Source organism: Oxyura jamaicensis, chromosome 1, assembly GCF_011077185.1.
Source record: "Oxyura jamaicensis isolate SHBP4307 breed ruddy duck chromosome 1, BPBGC_Ojam_1.0, whole genome shotgun sequence".
NCBI lineage: Eukaryota > Metazoa > Chordata > Aves > Anseriformes > Anatidae > Oxyura > Oxyura jamaicensis.
The window spans coordinates 163,321,406-163,349,249 of NC_048893.1; positions in this window are offsets into that span (position 1 = coordinate 163,321,406).

Genomic DNA, 27,844 nt, shown 5'->3' on the forward strand with positions numbered 1-27,844 from the left:
CCTCTCCTCTCCTCTCCTCTCCTCTCCTCTCCTCTCCTCTTCTCTTCTCTCTTCTTCTCTCCTCTTCTCTTGTTCTATTTATGAGCTTTTACAATAACGTTTGAATTCACTAGAAACAGCTGCTGATTCTTTGCATCACAATGCTAAGAATGTCACACATAATTACAGGCATATTTCAATTTTAAATTCTGATTCTTTTTGTTCCTTTCAAGTAACTAAACCTGGGGCACTGGTTTTTAATATGTACTCCAGCATGAAAAGAAATGTATTTTTCAAATTCAGTAATCAAAGTGGCAAAATGGACATCTCTTCACTTGTGAGTAAATGCAGATTCTTCACAATACCTCCTACATTGCAGTCAATGTTTTTTTTTTTTAATTATTATTATTATTATTATTAATGAGACCCTTTAACAGGGTCTATCTATTATAGCATTCTGTCCTAGGAATGCAATGATTTCTTCTCAGGTGCTAGAAATCTAAAAGTTGGAGTAAGAAGTTAGGTGTTAGAATGACTTTGTTTTATGCGTGTTTTTTCAGTGTTTCTCTTTTATGCACACCTGACAGAAATATGCATATATGTACATATATATATATAAATATATATATATATATATCTTCTTGGAATACTTATTATTGGTTCTTGTCACATAATGATTTTTCTGAATATGCAGTAACATGAAGTTATCCTAGCGTGATTCCTTTCAGTACTTGAAGGTGTACTTGTGGGAGTGTCACACGCAGATCAAGGTTGAAAGAATCATAGAAGTTACAAAGAGAGAAAGCATATTGTTCACCCCCACTTTCCTGTCATAGAGTTTATGTAGGCAGTCCAGCTGGATTTACTCTCTCCCCAACACTGATTGTATACTAACATTTTCCATTCCAAAAAAAAAGGACCACAGAAGTCCCCCATTTTTCCAATATTGCCTTAAAATCCCTATGAATTAAAGGCCAGAAATATAACTGACACAATGCATCAGAACAGATGTCCATGCAAGCAAGATGAATTTCTGCTTCCCATTTACCCAGTGGTTCATACTTAACCACACACTTACCTCATTAATTATGCTGTGTCAGAAGCAGACATGTTTTCATACGATGTCTGTAAGAGCCATGATCTAAAACATGCCTGCAAAACTTGAGAAGTATTTGAAGGTGCAAACAAGGCCTTTGCAGATAGTGCTGAAGGACTGCTTCAGATTCTGGAAGTGAACCCTTTTACAGTTTTTGACACACTGTTTGTAGTGTTTCCTGAAACACAGTTTTGCTTTGGAAAGAACTAGTTGGTTCATTAACAAAGAGAGCCCCAAATAAAGTAATGTGCATGCAATGTAAAAAATAAGGAAATCTGTATTCTGTAATAATGAAGGAGTCTAGATTATTTGGCTACAAAGATGTATCACATTCTGTGTGTCACTATGTCCTTCTCAAAGCATGGTAGTAAGAAAATTATGAATTAGACAAGGAATATGTAGCATGCATAAAACAGTAGCATGGTGGCTTGCATGATGTTTTTTTTTTTTCATTTTTGATGTGTATTTTTTTTTTTTTCCTCATAGTTACTGCAATTCTGTTTGCCTGACCATCATGTTAATGGAGTAACAGATATCTGTTCACAGCGGGTGTCAAAATCTCTTTCCTGAGTGCAGCAATACTTTATTGGTGTCCATCAATTTGTTTGCACAGTCGTGATTCCATTGCACTTACCAATGTGGCTTATTACCTGTCATTTTACTGCCAATTTATTTTTGACTTGTATATGCTTTAGCAAAGTTAGTTCTAGGAAATGTTTTTATTTTGTAGCTCTGTCACCTTACTGTTCACATGCTTCCTCATCTATAACCTTTTTGAAACCAACTGCCTATTTCTACCCTCTAGTCATATATAAATCCATGATACGATAATTCCTCTCATGCCAAAACAGTTTAGTTTATTCAAGAGTCTTTGGTGAGGAGGATTTTCAAAAACTTTTAGAAATTCAGGTGCATTATATGGGTTGAAGGATCCTTAGACATATGATGATTCACTGGCTCGTATACTTCAAAACTGTTACTTTATGTGATAAAGTTCATCTGCACACCCACAGAGCTGCTCAGAGAGACAGTATGAGGAGAGGGAACCCAGATAATACTCTGCTGTTCCCTGCTGGAACACATTGTCCAAAGAAACTGTGGATGCCCCATCCCTGGAAATGTTCAAGGCAAGGTTGGATGGGGCTTTGAGTAACCTGGTCTGATGGGAGGTGTCCCTATCCATGGCAGGGGAATTGGAACTTCATGATCTTTAAAGTCCCTTCCAATCCAAAAGATTCTGTGATTCTATAATTTTAGGATTCTATGATTCTATGAACCTGATCTTATCCTACAGTCAGTGGTGATCATTGTGGGATGGTTAAGGGAGGAAAAGGTGATCTGGGGATGTATAGAGTGCTAAGAGGGTAAAAAGGGCCAATTGCATTTAAATTTTTTTTTGGTTGGCCTGCTTGTCTGGCTGTACCCTGCACCTGATCAGCTCAGTTTTTCCTATACTTATTTTGTATCCCTGTTTAACTCTTTCTTGGGTGAGGTGCATGAGTACAGCAACTGGAGTCTGACATGGGTTGGAGGGCCCATGCATCCATGGCATCAGGTAATGTGTATGTGTATACATATATGTATATCTGTATATGAAGTAGTGTTCATGTGTGCTCTTTGTACGTGTGTCTGCTGGGAACAGATCTTCAGTCTCACTGCTGGTTGTACTTGGACACATAGAGCAGTAGCTATCTTGCCTTACTTGGTTGGATCTGGTATGAGATTTTTTCCTTTTAAAAAAATAGTGAAATATTTTTTGCAGCTTACTAGTGCACAGAAGGAAACATAAAAAAAAATCAAAAACTTTCTGAATACTAGATTTTGTTCTGACTCTCCACTGTTTCTTTCTACTTCAGTCCTTTGTAAAACAAATAAAATGCTACCACATTTAGCATTGTTATCTTTGAATAATCACAAATGACTACTTGAGGTGTACCACAAATAGATATTTGAGATCATTCACTAAATTTGTGAAATGAAATTCTCTTTAGACAAACAGTGAATTTCTATATCTTTTTTGTGGACTACAACTGAATTAATCTTTCTAGTGTGTTATAGTTTGGGTAGCAATGTTAGACAATAGCACTAATTTAAAGAACTAATATTCAGTTGGAATGATTTGATTCAAAGTTCTTTACTATGGTTCTTTACCAAAGTTCTTTACCAAAGTTCTTGTACTCATGGTACGATGATCAGTGCCCATTGTACTCTACACACCATATATGGCAACTGATGGGTCATTGGGCATAAGCTCTTTTCTTCACTGTCTGGGGGGCTGCCTGTGATAAATTTTAAACTCACAATGCATTCCTTTAATATAGTAAGGGACTAGCTCCAGTGTCCTGGCTAGCCATTACCTTTCTCATTAAAATAATTACTGCATCCAATGTTGAATGTGAACTATTGTATATCCTCTAAATCATTGTGCTCTTGGAAGCTATTGTAGCTCATACCTATACGAAACCTTTCTTTTCTTGACTATGAAGGGGTGTGGAGAAGAAGGGAATTATGCCTTTCCCGTATTCTGCACTTATTAAACATCACCTTAAAAAAAAAAAATGCATTTTAAATACATAAAAACTTTTACATGCACTCTGCTTCTAAGGGAGCACATTTATTTATTTATTTATTCAGTTACTTTAGCAGTACGTGAGGCAATGACATTTTAAAAATAGGTCAGGAACATTTGCAGCTTTAATGAAGCCAGAAAAAATTCAGAATGTGTTGGGAAAAATATTTTCCTTGCATTTTCTTGCATTTCTCAACTACAAGTTGTCCATATATTTAGAAATCTCCAAATTGCATTATTTCATGTTAGAGATGAATGGAGATACTTGCAATTGCTTTAATATCTACTGACTGTTATGAAATCAACACCATAAAGCCCTGTTTATCAGGTGTGCATTGTGCTAGACTGGTTAAATTAAATGACCATGACAATCATTAGTGGCTCTTAATTGATTTTTTTAAATATTACATTTGAATAAAAAAAAAATCAAGATAAATGTATGTGAACATCCCATAGTTACAAACAAAAATTCGTTCTTTGCACATAATGAAGTCTCCAAATTTTATTTCCTACAAACCCCGAAAATTCTAATTTGATCTATACTGTCTATTATCATCTGTTTATATCTATCCATAATGATTTCAGTCAAGCATGGCTGAAGCTGCTTATATTATTTAATTTTGTCTTACATCTCTATGTTTTATTTACTACCTTTTGATAGGACTGTAAGGTCTCTGAGACTAGGCTTAACTTCTTGTATATTTAACATGATGAAGCTATTACCATTAGCTGGTGCTTTGAGATGTTGCAGCAGCATAAGGTTTTTAAAAATCTAATGACATTTTCAGACACAGACAAGTTAAAACAAACAAACAAAACAAACAAACAAAAAAAAACAAACAAAACAAAACAAAAACAAACAATCAAACAAACAACAACAACAACAACAACAAAAAAAAAAACGTTCCAGAATATTTCAGAATTAAGGTACTTTGTTCCTTTGATTTTTTACTTCTGAATAGAGCATCTATTCAGGAAAATAAAATAAAATACAAAATAAAATAAAAATAAATAAAATAAAATAAAATAAAATAAATCAATACAAATATCCAATTAGGATTAAGTTGGTAGTGATATGACAGTCACAGAGGTAGCTAATGTTATTTGCAAAGATGTCAGAAGGTCACAGGACACCCACTGCCTAACAGAAATAGAGGTTATATTGACCTGGTCTAGTTTTCACTGCCCATCTTAAAGTTATTTTATTTTCTCTGTATTTAGACATTGATAATTAAATACAAGTTAAGATGAAAATTAGGTAAAGTTGTCTGTACATTTACAAACAGTATAGTATAGGAATGCATGGGTTTATTAATAAATTATCAGTAGACTTTTAGGGCATAGATTAACAAAATACTTCCCCACACACACACTTGTGATGACTATAATATTTGGACTCATTTAAAGCTATTTTATCATTTATATACTGGCATTTTCTGACAACTTAATTTTGATTACAGGAAGGCCAAAGAATAGATAAAGTAATTTTATAATTATTTCATATGCAATATACACAAGTAACATATATGTTGTACATAATACACATATATACATACATACCTACACACAAAATTATGTAAAATACACTGCAAAGTATTTTGTTAATCAATTCATTTGAGAGTGTGATTGAAAAAATATTTAGGGATTGGCTGGTCCAGTCTTCTGCACTGAGGCAGGCTCAAAAATTCCCGTAATGATTTTCACGTATAGTATCAAAAACACGGATATAAATCCATTTCAAATTAAACCCAAATTAAATTAGACATTATTTCAGGAAATATTTTATTAGCAACTGAGCAAAAAGCCATCAAAAACATTTGAAGTAAGAAAAAAAAAATGTATCTAGTTTTCTAAGATGATGAAATATACTAGCTAAGTACTTAGAAACAGTGTGTAGGTGTATTTAACTAAGCTTTAAAAATAGTTCCTTTTCCTCAGTTGCAGAAAATATCTTCTTTGCAACTTTCTTGAGAAACTCCTCACAAGTAAAAGAGGCAGGAGTGCTTTTTCTTCTCTTAAAATATGACCAATAAGAATAATAAAAAAGAACAATTTTTGTATCACGAGAGGTTTAGTATTGTGATTGAAGAAAACCGGTTAGCTCCTGAGCTGATAGCACTTTTTTTTAGACATATCAATTAGTTTTCAAGGCAAAATCCATTAAATGTTTTCTATTAGTTCTTGGGCACATTAAACAGTTTTACTTAAGTAAGAAAACCTTCCAAAAATGCATTTTTAACAGGTTTAATTTATTTTTATTTTCATTCAGATTCAGAATCTGTATTTCTTATGTAAAATAATTATTCCAATATTCTATAACGTAAAAAAAAAAAAAAAAAAAAGGTATAAAAATCTGGAGACTGAATAAATCTTTACAGGACTATGTAATTACCCACATGAATGTGAATAGACAAGGTATATTGTAGTTAGCAGATAGGAATAAGTCATCCCAGACTTTCAGTAGGGCAATCGTTACAACATACAAGTGGGCAATTCATCGTACCTAACATAAATATTTTAAAATTAAGGTTTTCCATTAAATAGAGAGTAACATGCCTTTCTAGAGGACATTTAATCTGGTCTACATCAGACATTCTCTTTCTCTATGCCAAATCTACAAGATCATCTTGGATTTACACAACTTATTCTCTTAGATGACTATGACAACTGAGAAAATTCCTACCTGCAGTTGGTTATTGATATACAAGGTTTTGAAGCTTGCAGATATAGTTAGACTTAAAAGTCACAAGCTAGTCTAATTTCCTGGTGAATACTGAAAGCAGCAGAAAATTTGCTTTGTATTTGCCCTTCCAGTTATTGTAAGGTAATTTTCAGAGCTCTTCCATCCTCTTGTGGTGGGATAATAAAATGGAATCATGGCTTCTCTTCCTCTCCATCTTGATGCCTACAGTAAAAATTACCCTCAAGTGCTGCTTGTGGATGGTTTATTTATTTATTTATTTACTTTATTTATTTGATTTATTTATTTTTAATGCTATTATCTGCAGTAATAAGGAAAAATCTTACAACACAGTAGCTGAAATGAACATTTCTTAGCACTCCCTCAGTGTAACTAAATAAATAAAGCCACAGGAAAATAAATAAATAAATAAATAAATAAATCCTCTATTGTAAAACTGTTTTTTTATGACACCTGAGCCAAAATTTGACTATCCTTTGAACCAAGCTGACTTTAAAATACATTGTGTAGAGGGTGCAAAACAAACACAAGTGAGAGTTCATTCCTGAAATCTATAGCTCCTACAATATGTTATCCTAATACATATGGCACATTTGCACACTTGAGTAGACACTTTCTGGTGGTTGACAGAATCTAACACCTTCTTTTTTCTTTGTCTGATTCATTATTATTACACTGGTTAGTTTATGTGTCTGTGTGCACACATAAATCCTACTTTTTTTTTCCTCTTCTTCTAGGAAATTTCTTATTCATTTTATATAACTTCCATTATATGTCTTATCAGAACACCCTCTATAAAAAGATCACAGAATCACAGAACTGTAGGGGTTGGAAGGGACCTCAAAAGATCATTGGGTCCAACCCCCCTGCCAAAGCAGGTTCCTCAGAGCAGGCTGCCCAGGTAGGCATCTAGAAGGGCCTTGAATATCTCCAGAGAAGGAGACTCCACAACCTCTCTAGGCAGCCTGTTCTAGTGCTCCATCACCCTCACTGTGAAGAAGTTTTTTGTATGTCAGTGCAGAACTTCCTGTGTTCTATCTTGCGGCCATTGCCCCTTGTCCTATCCCCACAAACCACTGAGAAGAGGTTAGATACATCCTTCTGTCTCCCACCCCTCAGATATTTCTACACATTGATGAGATCCCCTCTCCGTCTCCTCTTCTCCAGGCTGAACAGACCCAGGTCTCTCACCCTGTCCTCATAGGAAAGATGCTCCAGGCCCTGTATCATCTTTGTGGTCCTCCGCTGCACTCTTTCCAGGAGATCCCTGTCTTTTTTGTACCGGGGAGCCCAGAACTGGACACAGCACTCCAGGTGAGGCCTGACCAGGGCAGAGTAGAGGGGAAGGATCACCTCCCTTGACCTGCTGGCCACGCTCCTTTTAACGCATGCCAGGATCCCATTAGCCCTCTTGGCCACCAGGGCACACTGCAGGCTCATGGTCAACCTGTCATCCACCAGGACCCCCAGGTCCTTCTCTGCAGAGCTCCTCTCCAGCAGGTCGTCCCCTAGCCTGTACTGATACTTCCGGTTGGTCCTTCCCAGGTGCAGGACTCTACACTTACTCTTATTAAACCGCATCTGGTTTCTTCCTGCCCATCTCTCCAGCCGGTCCAGGTCTCGCTGAATGGCAGCACAGCCTTCTGGCGTGTCAGCCACTCCTCCCAGCTTTGGGTCATCAGCATACTTGCTGAGGGCAGACACTATTCCCTCATCAAGGTCGTCGATGAAGATGTTGAACAAGACCGGACCCAGCACCGACCCCTGGGGAACACTGCTAGTCACAGGTCTCCAGCCAGACTCTGCTCTGCTGATCAGCACCCTCTGAGCTTGGCCAGTCAGCCAGTTCTCAACCCACCTCACCGTGCACTCATCTATCCCACACTTTCTCAGCTTTGCTTAAGAAGTACTTAAGAAGTGCTGCTTAAATGTAGCCCAGCTCTCACAAGCACCCTTGCCTTCTAGCAGCCTAGCCCATGAGATACTCCCAAGCAGGTCCCGGAAGAGGTTGAAGTTGGCTCTTCGAAAGTCCAGGGTAGCAATCCTGCTTTTAGCCTTACTTCCTCTGCCTAGTTCTATCTGGAACTCCACCAACTCATGGTCGCTGCATCCCAGGCTGCCCCTAACCTTCACATCCCTAACAAGGCCATCCCTGTTGGTATGAACAAGGTCCAGGAGCACCCCCGCCTCGTCGACACCTCCATCACCTGCATCAGAAAATTGTCCTCAACTCATTGTAGGAACTGTTTGGACTGCATGTGCCTGGCCGAGTTGCTTACCCAGCAGACGTCTGGGTAATTGAAGTCTCCCATGAGGACCAGTGCTCATGATCATGAGGCTACTAACAGCTGCTCGTAGAAGGCCTCGTCAACCTCCTCCTCCTGATCTGGTGACCTGTAGTAGACCCCCACCACCGTGTCCCCCATACCAGCCCACCCCTTAATTCTCACCCACAAGCTCTCCACTTGTCCTTCATCCTCCCCCAGGTGGAGCTGGGTACACTCTAATTGCTCCCTCACATAAAGGGCAACCCCACCCCCTCGCTTCCCCAGCCTGTCTTTCCTAAAGAGGACATAGCCCTCCATGACAGCATTCCAGTCATGCGAGCTGTCCCACCACGTCTCAGTGATCACAATGAGATTGAGGCCCTGTGACCGAACATAGATCTCGAGCTCATCCTGTGTATTTCCCATGCTCCGCGCATTGGTGTACAGGCACTTTAGGGAAGCAGCAGGTGCAGTTACCCCTGGGGGGATGCAAGAAGAAGAAACCAGAAGGGGCGTTGGGAACGTTTCCTTCTCTGAGGAGCCCTCAGCCAGTCCTCAGATTGTCCAATGAAAGAAAGATGACTGGTTTTCAATATTGTTTAGTCACAGCTAAATGGATGGTTATTAAAAAAAAAAAAAAAAAAAAAAAAAAAAAGTCTTTTTAACAACCAGATTTTTGTTGTTGTTGTTGTTTTGTTTCAGGATAGATGTGATCATTGATCATTTTTTTGTTTTATTACTATCATTACTTGATTACTAGTCTCATTGAAACCATTACAAATATTCAAAGTATGGTACAGAATCAGGAATTTAGCCATCTACTTCTATATAGGTCTGTTCCATCAAGTAAGTGACTATTTGAGTAAAAAAACAAAGAAAATTATCTCTATTTGGTGCCACAACAGTGGACAAAGGCTAAGAAGACACCCTTGATTGAAAATACATATTAGCAATACATAAGGTTAGCTAGAAATAAAATAAGCACAGACTTTTAGAAAGAAAAACATTATTCCTTTTTTTTTTTTTTTTTAACCTAGTCTTATAATCTGATAAAAAAGATGATAAAAAAATCCCCGATATTAACTGTGCTTTTCACCAAATATTCCAATGGAAAACTAGAGCATTTCTTCTCTCTATTAAATCATTCTATAGGGGACAGTTTATTCATAAATTTACCTCTGTATCTGCTCTAATTTAGGTAGTAGTGAAAGTAATAATGTTTTACTCATTTTTATAACAAACATTATTTCTCATAATAATAGGTGTATTTCTAGACTTTAGACGGAAAATAAGTGAAAACACTCCCTAAAAATTCTTATAAACACTTATAATCTGGGTTTCTTTCTTTCCATCTTTTTCCATCTTTGTTTTTTCTCCTTAAACAATAAAATGTAGTTCTTGGCATTGAAAGAAAAATGTTAACATAATTTGGCTTTAGTCAGAAGTGAAACTTCATTAAAGCTGAAGGCCGTATAATCGCTACAGGAGCTCTCTGCGGGAAATACTTTATTCTTACTTAGCATGTCTGTGATTTCTATCAACTTTAGTGTCATTCACGATGTTTGTTTCTTCTGAATATTTATGAAGGACTGTCCAGTGATCTCCTTAGCATCTCCAGTTTTGTTCTGCCTTAACAGTCCCTCAAGTCAAGTGCAATCAGAAGACTCATTCTCCCTCAACAGCAGCAATCAATATGGCAGAGGCCAAGGAAGTGTCTGCAGAAGAGAGATTTATATCAATAAAATGGAAGAAACAAAACAAAATATAGTATAGGGCTGTAACACAAAAAAAAAAAAAAAAAAAAAAGCCCAAACATCTAATAACAATCTCGCTATCTCTCTTTTTCTCTTTTTAAAATATATTTTTTTTTAACACTATGACACAAAAAAATATCCACAGAAAATAAAAATAGAATTTTAAAAAATGAGTTTGGAGAACTTTTGAAATAGGAGAAACATTGTTACTATGGCTTATTGATAGAGTTTAATTAACATTTTTATTTTTATTAATTTAGTTGGGATCAGAACATTTGATTTTTTATAGCTTTTTTTTGACATATCTGATTTTACTATATTATTATAACCATTTATGAAAGTTAATTAAATCAAGCATCCCTGTCCCTGCTAAGTAATTGGTTTTGTTATTCCCCTGAATATTATGCCTGTCATGATTTTAGCCAGGATAGAGTTAATTTTCTTTGTAGAGGCTTACAAAATGCTGTGTTTTGGATTTTTGATGAAAATAGTGGTGAGAACACAGTAATGTTTTTAGATGCTTCAGAGCAGTGCTTACTCAGAGCCAAGGACATTTCTGCTTCTAACACTGCCCTACCAGTGATGAGGTGGGGGGTTCACAGTGAGATGGGAGGGGACACAGCCAGAACAGTTGACCGATACTGACCAAAGAGATGTTCCATAGCATATGACATCATGCTCAGCAATGAAAACTGGGGTCAAGAAGGAGGAAAAGAAGGACATTGAGAGCGATGGTATCTGTCTTATACATGATGAGCCCTGCTTTTCTGGAAGTGGCTGAACATCTGCCTGATGATGGGAAGTAGCAAATAAATTCATTAAAAAAAAATAAAATAAACAAAGCTGAAATAAATAATAAATAATAATAAATAAAATAAAAATAGCAAATAAATTCCTTTTTTTAAAAAAAAACAAAAAAAAAAAAACAAAAAAAAACACAAAAGGCTCTTTTCTTTTGTTTTTTTTCTTTTTTTTTTTTTTTTGTTTTTTTTCCTTTCTGATTCTCTCCCCAAACCCACCTGGTTAGAGAGAGTGAGAGTGAGCTGGTCACTTTGCTGTCTGTTGGGGTTAAACTACAACAAGGCCCCAAATTCCCAAATAAAATATATCAATATGGTACAGAGTGTTTGAGAATGTGGATATGTCTCTAAGGTAGGTCTATTTTCTCATTGGTTTATAATCTCTCACTATTAAATCCCTTGTAATTTACAGCATCTTTACTAACTCTTCATAATTCTATGTTCTTTGTATGCTAAAAAAATAGAATACAAAATGTTTCTGGAAGGTAACGTGCCCAGACAGTTGATTGCATGTTTTTTTTTGTTGTTGTTGTTGTTTTTTTTTGTTTGTTTCATTTTTTTGCTTTTGCCTTTATTCATGAAGAGCCACCCCCAGCATTATGTATGAACTTCCCTTAGATATGTTCACATAAATGAATGGATTTATCAGAACATAGATATAATGTCTTTGAAGATAATTGCTATATGTCATATATCTATCCTTGAATGCAATTCCTCATTTTACTAGCATCTGATTCTTAAGTGCAGATTGAATTTTATTTAATTGCCCAGAAATCTAATTTTAATGTTATAGACTAATTCTTAGAAAAATAGAACTAAACTCTTCCAGGAAGTCCTGTCTATAATGGATATCAGCATAACGAGTACAAAATTCCTCCATAGTTAAATCCTTGTCTGGATTCTAATTTACTATCGTTTTATGACCTTGCGTAGATAAATTTGGAAATGCATATATTTTGCAAGGGCAAATGCCCTTGTTATCAGTGATAAAATAATTTTCTCAAACTTTGAAACTCTCCTGAATTTTAACTGTCATGTGCTTATATGGGTTCCCTTCTAAAAGAGGGGCATGAAGCTACTGGAATTAGTAGATCGGTGCATCACTATGAGCAAGAAGGGAAGCAACGGGGTCAGAAGACCTTCATAGCTGAGCAGGAAGCTCCTAGCAAAGCTCAATCAGAAGAAGGAAGTTTACAGAATGTAGAAAAAGGGACAGGTGAATTGGGAGGAGTATAGGAACACTGTCAGGGCATGCAGGGATGCGACAAGGAAGGCCAAGACCCAATTGAAATTAAATATGTCAAGGGATGTCAAGGACAACAAGAAGGGCTTCTTCAAATACATCAGTAGAAAAAGGAGACTGGGGAAAATGTCAGCCCGCTACTGAATGGGGCGGTTGCCCTGGTAAAAAATTATATGAAGAAGGCAGATTTGCTGAATACCTTTTTTGTTTCAGTCTTTACTGCTAAGATCAGTCCTCAGAAATATCAGACCCTGAAGACAAGAGAGAAAGTCTGGAGAAAGGAGGACTTTCCCTTGGTCTAAGATTGGGTCAGAGCTGGCTGATGTTATTGCTAGGCCACTCTCCATCACCTTTGAAAGGTCGTGGAGAACAGAAAAGGTACCTGAGGACTGGAAGAGAGCCAATATCATTCCAGTCTTCAAACAGAGCAAGAAGGAGGAGCCAGGCAACTATAGGCCAGTCAGCCTCACCTCCATCCCTGGAAAGGTGATGGAACAGCTCATTCTGAAGGTCATCTCCAAGCATGTGGAGGGTAAGAAGTTGATCAGGAATAGTCAGCATGGATTCGCCAAGGGGAAACCATGCTTAACCAATTTGATAGCCTTCTGTGATGAGATGACTAGTTGTGCAGATGAAGGGAGGGTGGTGGATGTGGTCTACCTTGACTTCAGCAAGGCTTTTGACATTGTCTCCCTAATATCCTCATAAACAAGCTCAGGAAGTGTGGCCTAGATGAGTGGATGGTGGGGTGGATTGGCAATTGGCTGGACAACAGAGCTCAGAGATTTGTGCTAATTGGTACAGTCTAGTTGGAGGCCTGTAGCTAGAGGTGTCCCCCAGGGGCATTACTGGGTCCAGTGTTGTTCAGCTTATTCATCAGTGACCTGTACAATAGAACACAGTGCACCCTAAGCAATTTTCTGGTGACATAAAGCTTGGACGAGTGGCTGATACCCCAGATGACTGTGCTGCCATTCACAGGGACCTCGACAGGCTGGAGGTTTGGGCCGAGAGGATCCTCATGACGTTAAACAGGGGCAAGTGCAGGGTCCTGCACCTAGGGAGGAATAACCCCAAGAACCAGCACAGGCTGGAGGGTGTCCAGCACAGGCTGGAGAGCAGCACTGCAGAGAGGGACCTGGGAGTCCTGGTGAATAGCAGGATGACCATGAGTCAGCATTGTGCCCTTGTGGCCAAGAAGACTGATGAGTGTTGCCCGCAGGTCAAGGGAGGTGTTCCTTCCCCTCTACTCAGCCCTGGTGAGGCCACACCAAGAGTATTGTGTCCAGTTCTGGGCTCCCCAGGACAAGAGGGACAGAGAACTATTGGAGCAAGTTCAGAGGAGGGCTACTAAGATGATGAAAGGACTGGAGCACCTGTCGTACAAGGACAGGCTGAGAGAACTGTGCCTGTTTAGATTGGAAAAGAGAAGTCTTAGGGAAGACCTCATTAATATATACAAATATCTGAGGGGAGGGTGTCAACAGGATGAAGCTGGTCTCTTTTCAGTTGTGCCCAGTGAGAGGACGACAGGCAATGGACACAAACTGAAGCACAAGAGGTTCTGGCTCAATATGAGGGGGCACTTCTTTACTGTGAGAGTGACAGAGCAGTGGAACAGGTTGCCCAGAGAGGCTGTGGAGTCTCCTTCTCTGGAGATATTTAAAACCCACCTGGATGCCATCCTGCACAATGTGTTCTAGGTGATCCTGCTCAGAGGTGGGTTGGACTGGATGATCTTCAGAGGTTCCTTCCAACCCCACCCATTCCGTGAATCTGTGATTCTTTGAGTTCATTAGAGGACTACTAAAATGATGAGAAGGACTGGAGCATCTGCCATATGAGGAGAGGCTGAGAGATCTGGGCCTGTTTAGCTTGGAGAAGAGAAGACTGAGAGGGAATCTTACCAATATGTACAAATATCTGAAGGGAGGGTGCAAAGAGGATGGGGTCAGACTCTTTGGTGGTGACCAGCAGCAGGACAAGAGGCAACAGGCAAAACTTAAACAGAGGAAGTTTCAGCTGAATAATAATAATAATAATAATAATAATAATAATAATAATAAACACTTCTTTACTGTGAGGGTGACAGAGCACTGGAACAGATTGTCCAGAGAGGCCATGGAGTCTCCTCTGGAGATATTCAAAACCTGCCTGGATGCGATCCTGTGCAATGTGTTCTAGGTGATCCTGAGGGGCTGGACTAGATGATCTCCAGAGATCCCTTCCAACCTCAGACATTCTGTGATGTTATGATGTGGCCTAGGTTAAACATGTTAGATGGGAATGAAAATTGAATTATCATTTTTCCTCTATTATAAAAGTTAGTTTGTCTAGAATGTAAAAACAAGTTTTTATTTATTTATTTATTTTACAGCACGTACATAATGTTATCCATATTACTAGCAAATATTAACAAATTTAGGGTCATAAGAAGGCACTGAGCAAGAAAAATAAGTAACTTTGATGAAAATGATCTATTTTAGATTTTCTGGAAGAGAATAGTTATCAATCTACTCTACTTAGTCAAAATAGATTTTTTTTTGATTCCTTAAATATAATTATTTATTATCTGTTTTAAGCTAGTTTTTTAAAGTACAAAACAAAGATGTGCAGTGAGAATATTTTTATATATTATGCAGATTGTTATGAAAAGTCTTTCACTTTGAAAATAAATTTTTCACAATGAAAATTGAAAAACTGAAAAGCAGTCAGAATAATTTATAAAATGAGAAGGTTAAAACAACAGCTTCTTTGACCTAGAGCTAAGGGATATTATTTGATTTCAAACAAAATACATGTAGATGTGGACAGATTTTGAACAGAAGAGAAAAAGAGAACATAGCAAGAAGGAAAAGTGAGAAGATTACTTAAGAACTTTTGATAACAGAAAGCTGAGTGTCAGCTAATGAGCTTGGAGCTAAGAGAAAAGAAGTGCTCTTCTGCTGTTTGACTTGTGTCTTGCTCAGAGAATGAAATTTGGTGTTCTTTATAAATAAACAATTTTGTTAGAAATAGCCTGGCTTCATCACATAATTCTCCTCATATCAGTTCCTAAATTTTCCTCACAAAATAAATATTTCCTCTCCGTATATCAGTTCCTAAATTTTCCTCACACATTTGGGCCAATGAGAACTGAAGTGTTTTCTGAAAACAGAGTCTATTCAGAGAATTATATAATGTCACAATCAACCAATTCTAATATACCTAAATTTTGGATTAATAGAGCAAATCATATAAACATAAAACATTTCTGATTTATTTAGGTCAAAAAGGATCATACACTACTTTAAGAAAAAATAATAATTTTTGACTCTTCATGGCCACAAACAGCATTTTTTTATTTTTTTATTTTTTTTTTATTTTTTAACACCCAAGGGTCTTAACATGAATTTTCAAAATTGGCTTAAGCTGCTAGTCTATGATACTACCAAAAAAGGTCTGTGTAATGGGGAAGCTCTGCTATTCTTTCTGTGTGGCCCAGGATACAGAACTGCTGTTTTCCATTTATCAGCTGTAGCTGTCCATTATCTGAGTAATTTCAGTACAATTTCTAGAATACACACAAGAGTAATGTACACAAAGTTGGCTGGGGTGAAGGAAGGCAGACAGGAAGATTTTTCATCACTTCCTGCAATTAAGAAGGGTTTAACTGTCTTGCAAAACCAACATAATTTAGATTTAAGACAATTTTTTATGGGTAGGAATATAGATATTTTCCTACTTCCATAAGTAGATATCTAAATAAAGGGACTGATTCTTTCAAAAACATTACAGAAAGTCTAGTCACTCTAATCAACCCTTATAGGAGACTATGTATGGGAGTCTGGTAAAGCATTTTGAAACTTAACCATTTTAGTCACCCAGCTACGAAGATGAAAGCTTAAATTTAGGATCTAGTTGTTTAATTTTCCTTCAGTATTGAGAAATATGTCTAATGCCAGTCATCCTGACAGAATGTTGCAGTGCTGGTTGAGAACTGACTGACAGAAAAGCTTGATACTAGTAGGACGATCAACACTACCTCCTACAGTAGTCTTTGTTTTTCTGTTGGATGTCTGCCATGCAAGTATTGAACAATTTTCATGCTGTTTAGCTTGTAAAAGCTGACAAGATCACAGCCCAAGGTTACATGGCTGTACATCTTATAAATCCTCCAGACTTCAGGTGATGCTACAAAACAGCCAACAAACCATTCTAACAAAAGCCCATTGTGATCTTTACACTTTTGAAAAGCAACACTCAGGTTGAAACACAATTATCAAAGTTTATGAGCAAGGATAGTATGACACAATTTAGTGAATCCAAAATATCTATAATAGTCCTTCCACACTAGCAACTACATTTTTTGTATGCTTAATATTTGCTCTACTTTTTTTGTTTACAAGTACTGATGAGAAATTATCATTTGGAGTGACTAAAATCAACTGGTATTATTTTGTGTGTTTACAATGATACATGGAAGTATATATGAGTATGAAAAAATCAGCTTTGTAGTACCTAGTTACAATACCTAAATAAACAATTCTAACTAGTATCTTTATACAATTTATGAGAATATTTACATGCTGAAGGGAAGGGTGCTGAAAAAAAGGGTGCTGAAAAGTGTTGAGTAACACTTTGTTATTTGTGGGTAAAAGGAAATAATTAGAGGGAGAAAATACCTACAAATGAAATCCTGTCTTTTCTAGAGGTTAACCACTTGAAAACTTGTAAATAGCATTATTCTTCCTCAATTCTCTTATGATATTGAGGGACTGGTGTTTGTTTATTTTTATTTTTCTTTTTATTTTTATTTATATTTTTATTTTTATTTATATTTATATTTATATTTATTTATTTTTTAAGAAGGAAGAAAAACTTTTGCTTCTTATCCAAGATTTCAGTGGTTCAGCACTATCTACTGAATAGGTTATAAATTTTGCATCTATTACCTATCTCATGGATTACTTCTATAAAATGATGAACTTCCAAATGGCTGAGATGTACAGCAGACAATGAACAACCTAGAATCAGGTTAGGTGCATGGAATAATCTTCAATGCCAAAATACTTAGTCATGAATAATTTCTATAAAATTTTCATTTTAGTTCATAAAATATTTTTGAGGATCTGTTCCAAAATGTGTTGAAGAACTAGCAGGAAACTCTTAACATTTAAGTCAGCATAGGAAAAAAACAAATCTTCAGTGACTGCTATTAGAAATAAAGAGGCCTATAATTTAGAATTATTGAATTTCAAAATATAAACAACCCAGAACAGGACTGTGTATTTATTTTACAAGTGACTAATATTATACATAAATAACTGTTCTTCATAACACAAATCATATTTGGTGCAGCAATAGGAAAAGCTGCTGAAATGCAAAAGTATAAAAAAATAATGTGGGACACATTGCAGAAGAATGTTATATAGATTCAATTTAAAGTATTTTTTTTCAAATTGTACTTTACACCTGAGCTGGAACTTTTTACTTCAGACATTTAGCATCAGAAATAACCTATTTCACAGTTTCTCCTCAGCTGTGCACTAAGGCATAAAGTGCTCCACTTAGTACCACAGCTTACACAAACAAACATATTTGATTTTGATGAATCCTGACCTTGCTTTTTGATTAATACTATTGAGACATCTCATTAAAAACTATTTTTTTTTCCACTTTGGTCACATTACTATCTAGAACAAAGTCAGACTGATAAAAAAAAAAAAAAAAAAAAAAAAAAGTTATATAATGAGCTGGATTTCACCTCTGCTTATTAAAACATCACAGCCATGTGCTGTTTTTCCTAAGAGGATTGATGTAGTCATGACAGCCAGTGCTGCCTAAAAGATATTTTCAGAAATTTCACTAGATGCTTCATTGCCGGGGGAAAAGCCTTAGACAATCAGCATATTTCTAAGACTCCATCTGTATACACAACCAAAAGCTGTGCTGGAATTTCTGGTATCAACTTTGTACAATAATGTTTGAGACCAGGAGAAGCAGTATAGCCATGGAGATGATACTGTGTTTATACGTATAAATCCTGCAGTTCAGCATGAGTAATGAAGCTCCATGAAGCACTGCGCCAAGGTGGTTATACTGTTAATTGTGAGGGATTCTCTCAAAGCTTGTATGAATAATTCTGATGCATTACATTGCTTGGTATTCCTGAATTCACACTCCATTAAAAACATGCTTTGATAAAAAAAAAAAAAAAAAAAAAAAAAAAAAAAAAGTGTCCAGAGGAGAGATGTGAAGATGATTGAAGGGCTGGAGCAGCTCTCCTATGAAGAAAGGCTGAGGGAGTTGGGGTTGTTCAGCCTGGAGAAGAGGAAGCTCTAGGGAGACCTTATCATGGCCTTCCAGTACCTAAAGGGGGCCTACAGGACAGCTGGGGAGGGACACTTTGTCAGGGAGTGTAGTGATAGGACAAGGGGTAATGACTTTAAACTAGATTAGATATTAAGAAGAAGTTCTTTACTGTGAGGCACTGGAACAGGTTGCTAAGGGAAATTTTGTATGCCCCATTCCTCGCAGTGCTGAATGCCAGGTTGGATGGGGCTTTGAGCAACCTGGTCTAGTGGGAATTGTCCCTGCCCGTTGCAGAGGGGTTGGAACTAGATGATCTTTAAGGTCCCTTCCAATCCAAAACGTTCTATGACTCTCTGATTCTATAAAAAGATCACAAGATAGTAAAGCAATTTAATAATGCCCTCAGTAGAAGGGATTATTGTTGAGAAAATAATCTATTTCAAACACTATTCCATCTTGCAGCAATAGCTAACTGACTATCCTGTTGATATGAGGGAGTAATGCAAAAGGTGTAGTAGATACTTAAAATGAAGTAATGTGGAATTTTTTTCACCTTTTGATTTCCCACAAACATTTTATAAGTTTCATGTGATAAATAATATGAAAGTCTTCTGACACTTTTGATACAAAAAAGAGCAGCAGTTCATATCCATACATATTTAGTTTAAGGGAGAAAAAATGAAAAAAATTGAAATTTCTTCTTACAGTCATCTGGGGGAGTCACACAAACATCTGGGTGCAAAATATCTAATGTAACAGAATATTATACAGGGGTATCATTGCACAGATCTCTTGCTCACAAACAAATGCCTGTGAGTCACAAACTAAAGATCATGTGCTCCACTATTTATTTAATTATGACCACATATATGCTTATTGATTCATCATTTTGAAAGTTGGCTTGTCAATTTGGCAGGTTATTAGACCAGCGAAATAATGCTATTAGTAAAGAAAGACCAGATACAATATAGTATTAAAGAATAACTCCACCATTGAATATGTGTTGCTTTAATCTGTTCAGTGTCTTGCACCATAAGAGACATTGAGAAATTTCACCTAAGTTTTAAGATTTTCTCACATAAGTTGTAACCATATATAGAGTATCAATATTGAAATTCATGTTAGTATTACAGGAGGTCACTATGTTCAACAGAAAACATCATCTAATAGAACTTGAATTATTTCTTTTGCTTTTCCTACCATGTGGGAAAGGAATTCGCAGGTGGCTTTGCCCTGCTTCCCACGTCCTTGTATTAGAGATAATGAGGAAACAAGCTAGAGACAAGTGCATGGAGAAGCTAGACCAATTATAAGTTGTTATCGGCGCATGCTGTAGTTAGTTGCCTATATATACTCTGTGAGAACCTGCAATAAGGGAGGACGATTATACTCGCATCGAGGTTGCATCGTTACTCCGGTCCGTTTCCCTTTCCAACAACACTACCACTAGGTTTTCACATTTTTGTGGAAGTCTCTGCTGAAGACGAACTTCCCACAAAGAATGATGTTTCAGGTATATAAAGACTAAAGAATGTATATTTTAAGTAAATTTTACATTAATGTGAAAGAATATATGTATTTATACCTATGCTACCGGAAAGGTATAAGCAGTATCAGTTCCAAGTAACTGATACATGTAGTCTTAGTGTTACCTTTTCTATCATTACATATACAACCCAATACTTTGTCAAGGAGAATCATATTATATAACCATAAGTAATATGTGTTTGTGTCAGGAATGATTTTTATCACTAGTGTAAAGAAGGTCAAATAAGATCAGTAACTAAAGATTCATAAAAGATTTCATTTGTACTGAAGATTCATTGGAACATATAATAAGAGAGAATTAGTCAAGTGTCAAGTCAAGTGTTACTTAAGTTTTAGAGAACTTATTCAGACACAAGTTTCTCTGAGGTTTGTAGACTTTGCAGACTTGTAGGCATTGTTTATTTATTTATTCACATGATATCTTTAGTATTTCATTGTGGTCTTCATTAATTTTCACATTTTAAAGGGATAAAAATAGAAATTAGAAGATAAGGGTGATGCTAACAAACCTTGACAATCAATAAAAATAAAAAAATAAAAAAAAAAAGTTTTTTTTTTTTTTAAGTTAGGATTCAAAAGTTCATATTATATATATATCCTTTTATTAACTTTGTTCTCCAGTAGTAAACTGTACTCATTAAAATCTATGTATGTTTTGTTATTATTTTTATTCTTATCATTCTAATTCAAAATGAAAAGTAAAATAGAACAGGTCACTGAGTGTTTGTTCATTCAGCCTTTGAACGGAAGCTATTGTATGTAATGTTGGTCCTTTGAGTATTCCGAAGCTGTTTGGCACAGTTAGAGTAAATGACCCTGACATTATTTCCACACTATTGATGATTTGCATGGAACTGCAGGCTTTGTGAGAAAACTAAGTAGTGTGTAAATGTGCACAGAAGTTTCTTTTAGAACAGCTTTAAGCTAAAAAATATTATTCATAAATGATTAGAAGTCAATCTTTCATGTAGATTAATCTGTGCAGGTATCTTGCACCCATATTTTGCCAAGAGATTCACAAACATAAATTACATTTGGAAACTTTGTGTTATGTTTGTTAGGTTTTGTTTGTTTGTTTTTCCACTGAAATCTGGCTTTTGGATTGGCTTTAGCTAATGAACTCTGGCCCAGCTTAGTCATTTGTATGTGAATACTGAATAAAAATGTTAATATGAAGAATAATAGCTTTGAACAACCAGAGATATTCTCAATTCCATATTAATGGAAGAGGCAGTGACTGAATTTCACCCAATGAGAATGTATTTCAGAAAAACAAAGCAAAACAAAACAAAACAGAAATCTTTTAAAACTTAAATCTTTTTCTCTCTTTTTAAAAAGAGGTATACTTATGTTGCTGTTCAAAAACAGTGTACAAGCTTTGATATTCTATTAATTTTTGATTACTGACTTAAATATATGATATTCAATAATCTATCCTATACATAATTGTTAATGTTCATGTGGACATAACATCAACCCACACTATCTACCTGATGTGTAGAAAGTTAATGTGGGGTTGAGAAGGAGGAAAATGGAAGTCAATATTTATTGCTTCTAATAGATTCAGCCAGCTGTACTACTTGAACTGTATTTTGTATCTAAAGAGGCCATTCTATGGTACTCATGAAACTTCTATGGCTCAGCACTTTCAAAAGTCTCTTTAGAGCTGAAAGGAGTCCTTAAGCTTTACTATCCTGTTAAAGCCTTCCTTTTCCACTCAGATTAACCTTTATACTTTGAATCATTAGAGTATTCATCCTCACTTGAAAGCAGAGTGTGGAAGCTCTGGAAAGTTAGAGACAGGACTTCATCGTTTTGAGGTTTGGCTGTTGATTTATTTATTTATGTATTATTTTTATCATTATTTATTTATTTATTTATTTTAACATGTGGGGGAGAAATAAACTTCTCTTTGAGTCCTACAAATAAAAATACCTCATTCTAAGGAAGAGACATAAACTATCAAATCTAATGAAATGTTTTTGTTAAATAATAAGCAACAGAAGCATAAAGAAATAAATATTTTCATAGTGGTAAAATATATACAACTATAAACTCATAAATATACTGGAGAATTATAATATGAATTTGTAAATTGTATGCAAATAGCTTGAAACCAGATCTACAAAGACATAAATAAAGCAACAAGACTGAAAGGTTTATATGTTGGCTTGTTTATAGAGTAGCACAAACATTTTTCTTTTTTAATTGGCAATTAATTTTCGGCAGCCATCTAGGTACTTTCATGTCAAATTACTTTCCCTATACTAAACAAGATTAGGCATCCAAGCAGCAAAGCACTTATATGAAAAGTGAGAAACTGACTGTCAAGTAGATATTTTCCACATATAACCAATTAAAATGTTTCTTTTGTGATGAATGGATGTTGTAATTCTACATCTCATATTTCCACTTTTGTCTGTATACCTTCATAACTTCCTCATTCTTAATTCCAAGATATTAAATAAAGGCAATACAGAGTTCTGCTGCTGCTTCTCTTACTCTTTAACTCCAAGACAAATGTAGTGTACAAACATCTGTTATTGAGGTTTGAGTTATAAATAATATATCCAACATGTAATGTTGCCCATACATATTTTAGTTCATATGAATATTCACAATACAATGGATGAATGCAAGCTTTTTAGCAGGTCATTTCTTTGATCACTTTTTTCTTTTGCACCGCTTCAATATTTTTTTCAAGATGCCACTACATTTAGAATTAAGGCCACTGACACATAATGTATAAAGTAATGTATTATTGATATTTTTCAAATTAATGACATAAAAGAAAAATATTGATTTTTAAGAAGATGTCTCATTTCTCTGATTTCACAGAAGACTGATGCAGGTTCATGTAGCTATCAATATTATTTGAATTAATGCATATTCCTTACTATTGATTATTTTAACAATGATTGTCATAACTGATTTATGAGCACTTACGCATGTTAAATTTTTAAAAAGGCAAATATCAGATTTGTATATATAGATGGATTGACTTGAACAAACAAGATAGCTAAATGTTAATGACACAGTACTTGATAGAATTTACATTATAATACATTAAGTTCAATACTTTGTTTTTAAAGTGATAGGGAAAACCTGGAAGATTTCTTGGACAAATTCAATTGAAGGACACATTCTGCCACTCTTGTTCATGATACTGTTCATTCAACAGTTTATACCTTTGATCTCAGCAGAACTAATCATAAATAAATAAAAGAGCGAAAAGAACGTCAGACTGTAAAAGTCAAAGTTATGCCGACTTCAGTAGGCTCTGAATCAGACCGAAGGATTGTAGAAAAACAGAAGTATCCAGATTGAAAAAGATCTTTAAGATCATCAGCCTGACCTACCAAGACCCATCACTAAACCATGACCCTTAGTGCCGCACCCACACATCTCCAGGGATGGTGACTCTAACACTTCCCTGGAAAGCCCTTTCCAATGCCTGTTCACCCTCTCTGTGAATTCCTCATGCAACTTGTGACCCTTGTGACCCTTTCCTCATGTCCTATCACTTGTCACTGGAGAAAAAAAAAAATATTAAAATGACACCCTCCTCACTACAGCCTCATTTCAGGTAGTTGTACAGAGCAATGAGGTCTCTTTTTTTTTTTTTTTTTTTTTTTTCCCCCAAATTAAAAAATACCAGTTCCCTCAGTTGTTCTTCATAACTCTTGTTTCTACTCTCTTCAACGGCTTCATTGCTCTTTGCACAATCTTGAGCTCAATATTCCATTGACCTTCTTGGCCACCTTGGCACACTGCTGGCTCATGTTCAGCCGGTTGTCTACCAGCACCCCAGGTCCTTTTCTGCTGGGCAACTTTCCAGCCACTCTGCTGCAAGCCTGTACTACTGTATTGGGTGGTTTTGACTCAAGTGCAGGACTGAGCACTTACTTGAGTATGTCATGTCATGTAATTGGATGCAGCCCATCAATGTAGCCTATTCAGATCCCTCTGCAAAACTTTCCTAACCTCAAGCATATGGACAATCCTGCCTAACCTGGTATCATCTGTACGCTTACTGAGGGTGCACTCAATCCCCTCATCTAGATCATTGATAAACAAAACTGGCCACAATACTGAGCCCTCAGGAATGCCACTGGTGACTTTCCATCAGGTGAATTGAACTCCATTTGCTGTGACACTTTGATCCTGGCCATCCACACAGTTCTTCATCCAGTGAACTGTATACCTGTCCAAACCATAAGCAGCCATTTTTTTCTAGAATACTGTTGGAAAGAGTGCCACAAGCCAGGTAAACAACATCCAAAGCATCTCCCACATCCACTAAGTGGCTCATCTTGTCATAGATGGAGATCAGGTTAGTAAGGCAGGGTTAGTAAGGCATATCATATATCGTGCTGGCTGCTTCTGATCACTTCATTGTCCTCTATGTGCTGTGTGATAGCATGTAAGCTGACCTTCTCCATGATCTTTTCTGTCACCTAGGTAAGGCCTGTAATTCCACAGATCCTTCTTCCTACCCTTCTTGTAGGTGGGCTTCACATTCACCAACCTCCAGTCAACTGAGACCTCCCTGGTTAACCAGGACTGCTGATAAATTATTGAAAGTGGCTTGGTAATTACTTCTTCCACCCTCTTCAGTACCCTTGGGTGGATCCTTTCCAGACCTATAAACTTATGAATATTCTAATGGTGTAATAGGTTTACCATTAAGTTATAGAAGCGTCATCTCTTTCTCTGTCACCATCATCCAATTTAGGCTGCTGGGCACCCTAAGAACAACTGACCTTACTAATAAAGACTTATTAGTCTTTACTAAATGCAAAAAAAAGGCATTAAGTACTTCAGCCCTTCCCTCATCTCTTGTCTCTAAGTTTCCCCTCATGTTTAATAAAGGATATAGATCCTCCTTAATCCTCCTTGTTCTGTTGATGTATTTATAAAAACATATTTTATTGTCTTTTACTGAACTATCCAAATTGAATTTCAGCTGGACATTATCCCATCTTATTTTGTACATGCACAGCTTGGCAAGACCTCTATAGTCCTCATGAGTTGTCTGTCCCTTCCTCCAGAGTCATAACGTCTCTTTTTCTTTCTGAGTTCCAGAAGAAGCTCTGTGTTCATCCAGGATGGTCTTCTGTCCCATCAGCTTGAATTTTGGTGTACTGAGACAGGCTACTCCTGTGCCTTTAATATTTCATTCTTGTTGAAAGTCCAGCCTCCCTGGACTCCTTTAACTTTCAGAACCACCTCCTAAGGGACTCTATCAACCAAGTCTCAAAACAGGCCAATATCTGCCCTCTAGAAATCCAAAGTAGCAGTTCCCTAATGATCAAAAACTCTTTTATTTCATGATCATTGTGCCAAAGACAGCTGCCAACCATCACATCACTCACAAGTCCTTCCCTGTTTGCAAACAACATGTTAAGTGAGTCACCTTCCCCAACCACTTCCTTCACCAACTGTGTCAGGAAGTTATCCTCCACACACTCCAGGAACCTCCTAGACAGTTTTCTCTCTGCTGTACTGTATTTCCAGCAGACATCTGGAAAGTTAAGATCCCCCATGAGAACAAGAGTCAATGATTATTAGACTTCTCCTAGTTGCTTATAAAATATCTCGTCTACCTCTTCATCCTGGTTAGGTGGTCTATAACAGACTCCCACCATAATATCTACTGTTTTGACAGGTTTATTGGAAATGCTTTCCCCTGATTCTTACCCAGAAACACTCAACTCTTTAATCACCATTGGCCAGACCCATGCAGTCAAGGCATTTCCATAGAGGGCTACTCCAATTCCTGTTCTTCCCTTCTTATCTCTCTCCCAAAGCTCCTGTAACCATCTATCACTATAATCATCCCATGATGTCTCACAGAGGTCAAAGATATCATAGCCCTGAGATTTAAATAAAACTTTCAGTTCTCCTTATTTCAGATGCTACTTGCATTTAAGATGGGCCCCTATTTAAGCTAGTTTGGATTAAGTGGATGGAATTCCTTTGTGCTGCTTTTCAGTTGAACTCTGTTCCCTTTTCTGGCTCTGGGCAACTATTGCTGACACTGGTATTGAACTGACAGAGAGCTGAGTGGACTAAGGTTCCCCGCTTCTGGCAACTTTAACTAAAGATCACTTCACCATCTTAACAAGCCTGTAACTGTAGCTACTTTCCCCCTCCTCACACAGATGGACTCCATCTGATTGCGGTAGATCAGGTTTATCAAAGAGTCCCACATGCTAAAAAGCCATATCCCTTGCTATAACAGTCTCAAAACCATGCATTGATCTGCTGGACTTGACTAGTCCTTTCAAAGCCCTTTTCTTTAACTGTTAGGATTGAAAAGAAGACCACTTGTGTTCCGGAGCCTCTTACAGCTTCTCTAAGGGCTCTGTAGTCCTTTACGAACTGAGCCTTGAATTGCTCTTGGCAGTGTTGCCCACGTGAAATAAAAGCAGCATATAGCAGTCTGCAGGCTATACAAGGCTCAGTAGTCTCTTGGCAGTGTCCCTAATATGATAACCTGGTAGACACCAAAGCTCTCTTGAGAGTAGCTCAGGTTGGTAAATGGGTGCTTCTATTTCCCACAGAAGGACTCCCTTACTGCTATTATCCATCACTGTTTCTTGGCTTGACTGGCTGTTATACAGGGAACAGGATGAGCTAGCTTAGTCAATATCTACATCTTCCCTGATATAACAAGTCTTTCCTCTGCAATCCCCAGAGCAGTGAAGTGGTTCTACAAGGGCACCTCATGCAATGGATTATGGTACCTCCTTGCTGTAACAAGCTTCCATTCTGTGGTTTTGGTATCACTACCTTCTGTGTGGTTTTGAGTTTCTGTGCAGACAGCACATGGAACTACCTGTTTAACTCCTCCTCAGCTTTTCTGTAACTGCACTGCCTTCTCACTGCCTCTAATAGCTCCCACCTGCTACAGGAAGTCCTCCACCTGGGCACCTCTTGCAAGCAGGTTTGCCACCTGTACCCGCCACAAGGTAAAGGTCTACACACTTTCTGCTGTCTGAGGTCTGCACTGCAACCTCTCCCATCAGCAGCTGTGTCTGGCTGGAAGTGTTGGACAGTTTTGGGTTCGGTGGAGGAGACACTTCAGCTGGAGCTGCAGCCTTTACTCTAAGACAAGTGCCTACCACCCTATCTAGGCAACTATTAGTGGATCTTGCAGGGTCAATGAGCAGGGTGCATGTCCCTTCTTATGTACCCTTCCAGGCAAACTGCTGCACAAAGTGCCACACAAAATTCCACACCCTCCTTTTCTTTGTTCACAGTGCTCCTGATTGCTAGTGGTGTCTAGAGCTGCCTTTTATAGGGCTGGTGTGGCTGCCAAGTTCTCACAAGACCTGCCAACTCCTGGCAGACCTGTCTACTACCCTGGGGTTTCCCTGGTTCAGAAAGACCCCATACACTGTGATCAACTGTTCAGTTGCCAGACTGAGAAGCTGTGGAGCAGTGTGCCTTGACTGCCTTGATGTGATGGTTACTTACAGTTTTACTATGTTTATCAGCCTTGTGTCTGGTCCTGTGACCTTGCAATGCAATGGTTCCTATTCAGTCTGATCATAAACAGGAAAAAATGTGTGGGAGGGAGGGAAATAA